Source organism: Equus caballus, chromosome 7 (genome assembly GCF_041296265.1).
Source record: "Equus caballus isolate H_3958 breed thoroughbred chromosome 7, TB-T2T, whole genome shotgun sequence".
In the NCBI taxonomy this organism is placed as follows: Eukaryota; Metazoa; Chordata; class Mammalia; order Perissodactyla; family Equidae; genus Equus; species Equus caballus.
In genome coordinates this window covers 83,079,789-83,089,968 of record NC_091690.1, presented here as the reverse complement: position 1 = coordinate 83,089,968, position 10,180 = coordinate 83,079,789, and the positions used below count along the sequence as shown (strand labels likewise).

The following is a 10,180-nucleotide window of genomic DNA, read 5'->3' as shown; positions in this document are numbered from 1 at the left end:
CCCAAAGATTTATATTTTTGCATCTTCAGTAAACATTTCCTGAGCCCTCTTTACATGGCAGGTGAAGGGGACACTGTAAGGATAAGGTCCCCTCTGTGCCTCACAGGAGCATGATATGCAGCAGAGCAGGCCGACTGGTAAGTATGATGGTGAAGACTGTCGAGCAGGTGGTTAGTGCCATGTGTGTTCTGGGAGCACAGAGATGGCATGCGGGCCCAGCCTTGGCATCAGAGGTGGTGGTGGGAACAGAAAGGCTTCCTGTTGACGGTGAATCTAGAGCAGAGTCTCAATAGATGGACTGGAATTACAGTCCTCTGAGCATTACTGTGGACCCCCCATCGGCCGCCCCCTTCATGTGCCACACTCACCCTGTGGCCGTTTGTCAATATCTTGCTTTCCAGTATCCATAGGGAGACAATGGGCCGTTCAGGTCCATGTGATGGGCGCACTTCTCATTGCCACGGCCGTGTTAGCATCTGCTCTTGAGCATGGTTCCCATGAGTCTGTCCCTGAGAAATGGGCCTGCCCTTTGTTGTGACCTGGTGAGTTTTCTGAGCCTGCAAGGCCAAGGATGCCAGGGCCTGAAGCATGGTGAATTCGCCAAGGTGACCCAAGTCCCCCAAGAAGGCCTCTCCAGGAATGTCAGAGCTCTATACATGCCTTTTCCCTTCAATGGCAACAGCTCCCTCTCAGGGCAGGTGTGCAGATTAAACGAGACCGTAGGGGCTGTGGGCCGGGCTCAGAGCTGGTGCTTGGAAGTCTAATTCTCGTCCTCTTCCCTCGTAGACTCTCCTGCTTCGGTTCGGGGGTAGCTGACGAGTGGAGAGGGTGAGTCACACAGTCACTCTCACCCTCCAGCTAGTTCCCCTAGTTCATTCACCAAGCCATCAGTCAATGTGACTAATTGTTACTTTTTGAGATAAATGTTTAAAATATCACCTCCTATGACAAGGTTCTTTCAAAGCTCAAGGCCTAGTCTGGGGTGGTAGGGGATGATAATATGCATGCACAGAACAATCGGAGAATAATGCTGGAAGGATGGGACTGTGAAGGTTCCCTCCTCAGGGCCTGGGCTGTACGTGCCAGCACAACCCGCTGGTTGTTTATGGGCAGTGTCAGATCTGAGCAGACAGTGCTCACATGGTACCGCTCCCCTCAAGGCCCAGTACCAGGGCTGACTTCCTTCTTGACTCTCCCCTGCTCTGCACCTCTGCTAGCTCTGGCACCTGTTGCCTTCACACCTGTTCAGGGAACAGAAACTCTCCTTCCTGGACCTCTGTGACTCAGGGGTGAACCTAGAGATGGTCCTGTTGAAAAGCCTGATGTGGGCTCCACCTAGGAACAACCAAAGGCCCTGCTCTCCTTCTTCTCGTGAGCTGAGAGCTAAATGAGCTTGGCTAAGCTTGGTTTCTCAGGTGGTGGGAGTGAGGTCACCAAAGAATGGGAGACAGATGCCTTAGGCTGCAGTTACATAATTTCCATAGGCCTAGGTGAAGCTTTTAGAAACTTCCACAGATGCCCAAGGTCATCTCGGAAGTACGTGGACCTTTGGGTGGCCAGGGGTCAACTCTTGTAGACAGGTTTCTAGATGGACCGAGCCAAGACCACAGCCCTGGGGATGTCAGTTGTCTGCGGTTTCCACCAGGAATGGCCATGCTGCATGCATGCCTAGGGTCACCCATTGCTTTCACTCCCCTTGCCCTGCTTGCTCTTCCCTCCACCTTCTTTCCAAGCCCTTCTCTGAAAACATTTCATCAGGCTGAGTCCTGGGGTCGCCATGGCTACACTGAGGGGAGGAGTTGCCTCTGAGGCGCATCCTCTAAGTGGAGCTCAGTGTGGTCCCCTTTGGCTGGATATGGCCTCTCAGCCCTGACAGGGCCACATGGACCTTCATAGTTCACGAGTCTCGACACACCCCATATGTAGCAATGGACTTGTGCTGCCACTGCTGTTTCTGCCCCGGGGTCTGTGGGGCACGTGTTAGCTTGTGAGCTGGCTGAAAACATCTCTCTGAGCCCCAGTCTTGCACTTGAAGGTAGGGATAAATACCCTTTTTGAGGGATGAAACTAGCAAGGGACAACTAGCCAAGCAATCAACCAACACCCTCCATCACTAAAAACAGAACGTGAAAATAATGAGCCCTAGCACTCAGTTCCTAATGTAATGCTCACCCCCTCATCGCTCGCCCCCACCCCCAAGTGCTGCTTCAGCTTCCTTTAGGGGCTCTGAGGTCTCAGTCGTGTGTGCCCCTGCTCACGCACACAAGGAGAGGGTTGAATCTAACTCATCCGCCAAGAGCAGAGATTCTGGGGCTGGATGCTTGTGTTTAAACCTGGCTCAGGAGATTACTAGCTATTTGATCTTGGCCTAGTTATTATCCTCTTTGTGTCTCAGTTTCCCCATATGTAGAATGAAGACGATAATAATATCAACCTCATAGGGTGGTTGTTAGGATTAAAGGAGTTGATATATGCAAAGCCCTTCCAATAGCTCCGGGGACATGGGAAGCGCTACGTGAGCGCTGTTGGAAGGTGCTGGGTGGTCACTGGCTTTCTGGCCAGGGGTCTGGCCAAGCCACCCTGCTCCACAGGGGGTTCTGCTTTGCTCTTTGGGTCTCACCTGTGCTTTGAGCTAGGAGTCTGCCATTTGCAATAAAAGATGATATTTATTGCAAGGGACTCGATTAGCAGGTCATTGCTATTTACCCCCCAAAACAACTATAGAATTAAAAAATAAAAATCGGAACTCAAAGAAGGGGCCTCAGTAGAGCAACTCAGCTGAAAGACACTGGGAGCCAGTTTATTTCTTGCAGCAGCAACCGAAGTCTTTGAACCCACCCCCGTGCATGCCTGACTTGGCCTACGTTTCTCTCTCCTGGTCCCTAGATGCTGGCACATGCCAAGCACATACCCAGTGCTTGGGGCTCTCAGACGCACCAGGCAGTTCCCTCTGCTCTCTGTGTGCAGGTTGCACATTAAAGCACATCCTGGCCTTCAGAAATAGAAACTGGGCCGCTGTGGGGCTGTGGCTGCTGCTCTGCTACGTTTGGGCTGAGAGCTCTGGGACTATTCTGATCTGGAACTGGAGTTCTTCAAGGGTCCAGGACATGCAGGGATTTTTCGGCCAGTGTTTGTGGATTTAAGGAGAGAGACACACACTCTTTGGTAAAATCTTCAACCACCAAAAAAGCTGCTCCTTGACAGTATATCAGCGGGTTAGCGGGGGGGGCGGGGTCTCCAGATGACCTGAAGCCCAGCGCAGGGCATCTCCTCTTTGCCAGCTTAGAGCTCTTGTTTGGTGAATTACGACTTTGCTCGCCCCTTCAGTGGCTGATAAGACTCCTAAGAATTAAACGCATTAAGCATTTACTGAGACCTTTCATGTCCTACACCACTTAATCCTCAAAACCAACTTGGAGGGGGGTACTATTATGACCCCCATTTACAGAACCACAAACTAAAGCTCAGAGAGGCAAAGTGACTTGCCCAAGGTCACACAGCTGGTAACTGGCAGAGCTGGAACTGAAACCTAGATCTGTCTTTCTAACTCCCAGAGCCTGTACTTTTTCCTTCCAGGTGTGGTGAGTGGACAGAAAGGTCACGGCCTTTGGTGTCAGATGGGCCTGGCTCTGCCTTGCAAGCTGTGTAAACGTGGGCAGACCATTCAGTCTCTTTAACAACAGCAGCAGCAGCAGTGACGGTAGCTGTTACCTACATGGCCCTTGCTAGGAGCCAGGTGTGCATTACTAAGTTAACTCGCTTAACTTGCAGCCTCCCTGTGAGGTTGATACTATTATTACACCGGGAGTTAATTACAGCGACCCCAGGGTGATCGCTTGAAGGTTAAATGAGATAGTACGTATGCATGGACTTGGCCTGGCAGAGAGTCAGGCCTAACTGTTAGGCACCCTGGGAGATTCGGGCCCGAGAAAGACTCGCAGGCCTGCTCTTCTCTGCCAACAACCTCCATCTGTGAGAAGAGACCGTCGTGAGCTGGATTAGGATCCGTGTTCTCTTTGATTTTCACCACTAAATGTGGCTGCTCTGGTTCATGAAGCTGCCGGGCTCGCCACCTCCGAGCCCAGCCCAGGCACTCCATAAATGTCAGTTGAACGAATGAGTCAAGGGGACCCACTCCCGCCATCTGTAGCTGACTTTGTCATCACGGATTCCGGAGCAGAAAGGCCGTTTCCTCAGAGACAGAGAAAGCTCGTCTCTGAGAGGAGGCCTGGGGAGGCACCGCTCCCGAGCCTCTGGTACTTTTGGGCGGTATTTGGGGGCATTCTGCTTTTTCTTATCAGAAAAGGGGGACACCTGCATGGCTCACCATCCATCCCACTCCCAACAGGGTGACCTATTTTTTTTCCACACAATTCCTAGGATTTTGCTCCTAGGAGTAGCAGGCGGTTTGGGAGTTGGGAGTGGGGGTGAGGAGCCATCTCTGCCTCAACAGGGAGAGGCATGTGGCATCCGGTCAGTGGGCCTCTGTCCTCAGAGCCCTGCCTGGACACAGGCGTCCCTGTGAGCTCAGGAGGCTGGTCCTCCGGGACTCACGCTGCGCCACTTGACGTGTCAACTCCGGTTCCTTTAACGGGCCAGTCCCACCTGTCAGCAAGATCGCTCTCTTTTTACCTAACCGGCACGTCTCCTCCCCCGGGTGTGAACTCATCTCCTTCGGCCCCGTGCTCTGAGCGGAGAGGGGCCAGCTGCTCTCCAGTTTCCATACACTCACCCTTCAGATCCTTGAAGACTGTTATTAAATCTCCCCTCGGCTGCCTCTTCTCCAACTAAATCATTCCCGCTCCTTTCGCCTTTCTCCACATGTCTAGTTTCCCCCCATTTTCCCCACACAGCCAGGAAACTAGGAAGCCGAGGGCTCAGCCAAGTCTTAGGGGCTGCTGCTGCTGAGGGGTAAGGGTCAAGGGCGGCCAGGGCGAGGGGTTGCCCATGCCACTCTCGGTTGCCCCTGGGTCACATGGCACAGCCTCAGCTTCTCGCCTTGCAGCTGCTGCCCTCGGGTGAAAAGAAGAAAGATGTGTTCCTTCTTGGGGACAGGGGACAGCCTTGGCCCTCAGCTTTTCTCCCCTCCCTGTCCCTTCCAGCTCCGCCTGTCTCCGAGCTGACCGCAGACATCCAGCACCATCCACGGGTTCAGATGCACAACAGGAGACAAAGCGAGAGCTGGAACAGGCAAGCAGCAGCAACAAATAACAGCGACAGCCGATGTTGTCCACTGGCTGCCTGTGCACCACACACTATATCTCAGTTCTTTCAGCAAACTGACTGCCCCCACCTTACACAGGAAGATGCCAAAGCTCAGCTACAGAGCCCACGAGGCACCTGTCGGAGGGCACACCTGGGGGTCGGTACAGCCAGGATTGAGAGCCAGGCAGTGGGACTTCAGACACAATGATTTTAACACCTCCTCCCTCACTCTACTTATTTTGCAGAAAGTGAGTCACGGTGGGAAAAGAACCCATAATGGGTGCACTAGGAGCAGGTTACTACTGTGAGCAAAAGAAAGGGGCTCCGGGGGAGCAGTCAGAGAGGTAGGAGGGGAGCCAAGAGGGAGGATCAGTGACAAATATGCAGAAAAGCAAATATAGCGCTTCCGTATTTGTCTTCCATCCAGGCCCAAGGTAAGCTGTCCCCAGTGGACCCATTTTCTGGCCTCAGGAAGAGGCCTGTTTGTGTCCCAGGCCCATCCTCTGACTGCATGGATGTCATTGGCCTTCTTCTCCGTAAGAGATCTCCCCAAGCTTCGCCAGCCCCCAGACTCCAAGCCCCTCCCACATCCACCTCCCGGTTCCTGAATGGGCTCGCAGAGGCCAGGCCCAGGGGGGACCCTCTGGAAGGTGTGGATCCTGCATTCCTCCATGCGTGGACTTGGACCCAGCTCTCCTGCTCTCCAGTTCACAAGGTCTGGCCTCTGACTGTACTGCTGGCACCCTCTTGCTCCCCAATTTCTCTTCCTCCCTCCCCTCCCTCCCTTCTCTCCCTGACATAATCTGGGTAGAAAAGGGATCTTAGCTCCCTTTTTTTTTTCCCACCACAACCAATTGGAGTGTGGTTGGCTGAAAAATGGCCCCCTCAGAGATATCCATGTCCTATTCCCTAGAACCTTTGAAGGTGACTGCATATGGCCAAAAAAGAGGTCTGTGCAGACACGATTAAGTTAAGGAGTTTGAGTTGGGGAGAGTACCCTGGATTTTCTGGGTGGGCACTGAATGCAGTCACACGCATCCCTAGGGAGAGGCAGAGGGATATTTGACTCTGGCTGGCGTTCAAGGCTGGGAACCTGAGAAGGTGACGTTAAGACCAAACAGAGAGACATTTAAACATGCCAGCCTTGAAAACTGGAGTGATGTGGCCACAAACCAAGGAATATTGGCAGCCGCCGGAAGCCGGAAGAGGCAAGGAACGGATTGTCTCCTAGACGCTCTGGAGCGAGCATGGTCCCGCCAACACTTTGATTTGGCCCAGTGATACTGATTTTGAACTTGTGACCTCCAAAACTGTGAGAGAATAAACTCCTATTCTTTTAAGCCACCAAATTTGTGGTAATTTGTTACAGTCGCCACAAGAAACTGAATATACGGGCATCACCAAGATGCACTCAAGGGTTAAAGCCTACCACCATTTAAAAAGGCTCGGACTCCATATTTACACTTCCATGGCTAGGGAGGGGATAGGAGTGGGGGTGTAGCTCAAAAATTCAAAGCCACTATTTTGAGAGGCAGTATTTTGCTGTCATTCCCTCATATTCCTCCGTCCCCTTCCTTCCATCCTCAAGACACTTCAGGCTGGAAACTTCTCCTACAGCTATGAGAGGAAATTGTTAAACTTGTTAATTTGTGCCTTCTCTGGGGTGCTTGCATTTTTAAGACTCCTTGCTGTTCCCCCTCAAAGTGCAATCTTTTGTTCCTTCCCTAGGCTCTGCAGGTCCCTGAGAACTGGCCACTCCATCTACACCTAAGATGCCAGAAAGGAAGTAAAGAAAGAGAATAATGAAAAGCAGGATCCTGGAGGGGATGAAGCTGCTTACCATGGTCAAGAAAGGCTTTGTGTCTGATGAATGGATAAAGAAGATGCGGTGTATATATACAATGGAATACTACCCAGCCATAAGAAAGACAAAATCGTCCCATTGGCAACGACATAGATGGACCTTGAGGGTATGGTGTTAAGCAAAATAAGCCAGGCAGAGAAAGACAAATATTGCATCACTTCACTCATATGTGGAAGATATACACTTCCATATGTGGAAGTCTATACAGAAACTGGTAAATCACAATGTACCCCTGAAATTATACAGTGTTATAAACCATTAAGATCTCAATAATAATAATAATAATAAAATAATTGAAACAAAAAAAAAGAAGAAAGAAAGAAAGGCTTTCTGAGGATGTGACCTATATGCTTAAAATCTGGGTTATTCCAGGCAGAGCACAATGTAAGCAAAGGTTCTGAGGTAGGAAAAAATCAGACATGTTCCAGAACTGCCCTGTGAGGTACAGCTCAGCATGGCTGTAAGCAGAGACGGGCCTCTCGGAGCGCAGTCTCCAGTGTTGCAGACTTTAATTACGTCGTTTGGAGAACCGATCACCGAGATGTGGTGAGGAAGAGCGGTTAGTTCATCCCAGGGCTGGACCCATCAGGCCCGTGGCTTTGACTTCTAATTGTCTGAAGCGCCTTTGTAATCTAACGTGCTCCAGAACGTTAATGATCCAGAAACTGACGGCTGATGAGAGAGAGAGAGACAGAGGGAAAGAGAGAGAAATTCAGTCAGCCCCTTGCCTGGGATTTATTTTCAAAATGCTCTTCTCTTTCTACCACTTTCACTGCTCAATAAATATAGCTATTTTTATTATTAGTTATGAATTCCTCAAGATAGTAGAATTAGCAGGGAACTCTTAGAAAAGAAAGAAAGCCAAGAAGATGGAGGAAGGGAGGACATGACCAGAGGACTTTGCCTCCTGCATGGGTGGGGCCGGTGCTGCTGGGTCTGGGCTGAGCCTGGAGCTTCTGGAGGGACATCGTGTGCAATGGAGGGATCCAGAAGGCTCTGAAACTGGACCTCTCTGGAAATTGTTCACTTTAGTGGAATTCCAGGTTTATGGCTCACCGTGGGCTACAAGTACAAGCATAGAAGAGGAGATCCTTTAAATGTAGGAGAGAAATACCCAGCTTTGGAGGTGAGGATGAGAGGTAGGGGGCAGGGGTGGGTGAGGGCCTTATTCATCTCTATTTCTATTGCTTAGCACAAAGCTGGACACACGATTGACCCTCAGAAAGTGTTGCACCATTGTAGTAGACAGAATGAAATATTTGTAGCTCAGATAAGCTGCCTGTTCTCCGGATGACCTTGGTTAAGCTATATGCCTCTCTGAGCTCAGTTTCTCCATCTGCTGAGTGGGCAGGAGAGTGGCAGCCAGCTGTCAGAGGTGGTCTTGTAGAGAAGGGGCAGTGAATGCAGCTTGTGAACTCTAGATCCCTAAGCAATTCTAAGGCATGGAAATCTCCAGGGCTGTGTCTGCTGTTCCTTTTCAAATAGGCCCAGGGATCCCTTTTTTTCAAATGGTTAAAAGCACAGTTCTCCGACAAACATACATAGTTCTGAATAATAACGAGAATATACATATTCTTCTCCATGGGATTCAAGAAAGCTATTTTCATTTTGAACGGGAAAAAATGCTGTCCATGAACACATTACCATCCCTCAATTAGACTGTGCAGAAAACCCCCGCAGTTTTACACTGAGGACGAAAATGTCAGCAACGTTATTTGTGCATCACAAAGACTTCCTCTTTGTCCCCAGTCCCAACAATGGAGCTTTCTTCTTCTTCTCCTTCCTTGTCAAACTTTGGATAGTCGTATATCCTAAACAGTGGCTTCTCCAAAAAGATCTCAGAATCCATTAGGATCCTTTAGAGTTTCTGCGGGCCGCTCTGACGGGATCAGCTCTGTCCCCGGGCTGGCAGTTGGGGGCTGAACTCAGCCAGGCACCTCTAAGGCCCTGGGTTTCTGAGCTCTCTCCCTGAGCTCAGAGGCTTGCAACTGACACGTTTGGGGACAAGTCCCTGGGTTTCTGAGCTCTCTCCCTGAGCTCAGAGGCTTGCAACTGACACGTTTGGGGACGTATTCATTAGAAGATGCTACATTCTCATGGAAATGCCTGGCATTGCCAACTGGACGGCAGCCCCCCTGCTGGGGGAAAAGACTCATTAGCACCTATTTTCTGACAATGAATATGAAATCTGTGCATACTGAGGGTGCACTTAAAGCAAGAGTCTCCCCAGTGAGGACAGCACTCTGGGAGCTTCCATCCCTGCCTCCCCGGTCCTCAGGCCCCAGGCTTCTTTTTCCTTTTACCCGGCCAGAAAGCTCCCCATTCACCTTGGGTGAATCAGCTACCCAGGGCTCACCTTGGGAAGGCAGCCCGCTCTGGCTCCTCAGAGCTCTCTGCCAGGCATTGCCTCACTCCTGGGGTCTCACACGCAGAGTCAGACGCTGGCTGGAGGTGAAGGCAGGGCCGGAACTGGGGGATGGAGTGCCTTTTGGATCCCACACCGAGGGATTGCAAAGAGAAGCTGTCACGGCGAACTCAACTCCTGTGCCCCCAAATGAAAATGTCACCTTGTGTCCTTGTTTCCCTCAGACTCCAACCATGGAGGACACCAGCAGTGGCATATGAAACTTGATGTTACACGCAGTCGTTTGAGGCTGAGAAGCACCTCACTTTGGGGGAACAGATGAGGAAGCTGTAGTTTCCTTGCTGTGAGTGGGAGGGCTGGGCTCCGAGAAGGGAGAACGGAGCCAGGAGAACATAGCTCCAAGACGCTGCGGAAGAGGAGCAGGGAAGAAATTTCTGGTCCCAAAATTGAAGTGTTGAGGGAAGGGGTGCTTTCCTATGTCTAAGGTGATTTGAAAGGTGGCGTGGCGGAAACGAAGATCAGAAAGAGGCTAAACCTCTTATGAGGAAATATTTGTAGGTGGATAGATAGACCCTGGCCTCAATCCCGGCTCTGTCTCTTATGAGGTCCATGACCTTGTGCCTGAAGCTCAGAACCTCTGAATACCTCTTTTTCTTATCTACAAATTGAGGCCAGTGATACTGTCCTCTTTGGGCTGCGGTGGGGTTTCATGACTGAACGTGTGTGGAGCACTTGGCACAGGGCCT

The 10,180-nt window shown here is 50.9% G+C and overlaps 1 long non-coding RNA gene across 1 annotated transcript; it reads left to right on the top strand.

The window, feature by feature from the left end:
* LOC138925048 (uncharacterized) lies at positions 1 to 5,284 on the top strand. The gene is made up of 3 exons (XR_011440707.1): positions 1 to 137; positions 787 to 828; positions 5,103 to 5,284. It is a non-coding gene; the product is annotated as an uncharacterized lncRNA (long non-coding RNA).
* Positions 5,285 to 10,180: the final 4,896 nt, after the last annotated feature.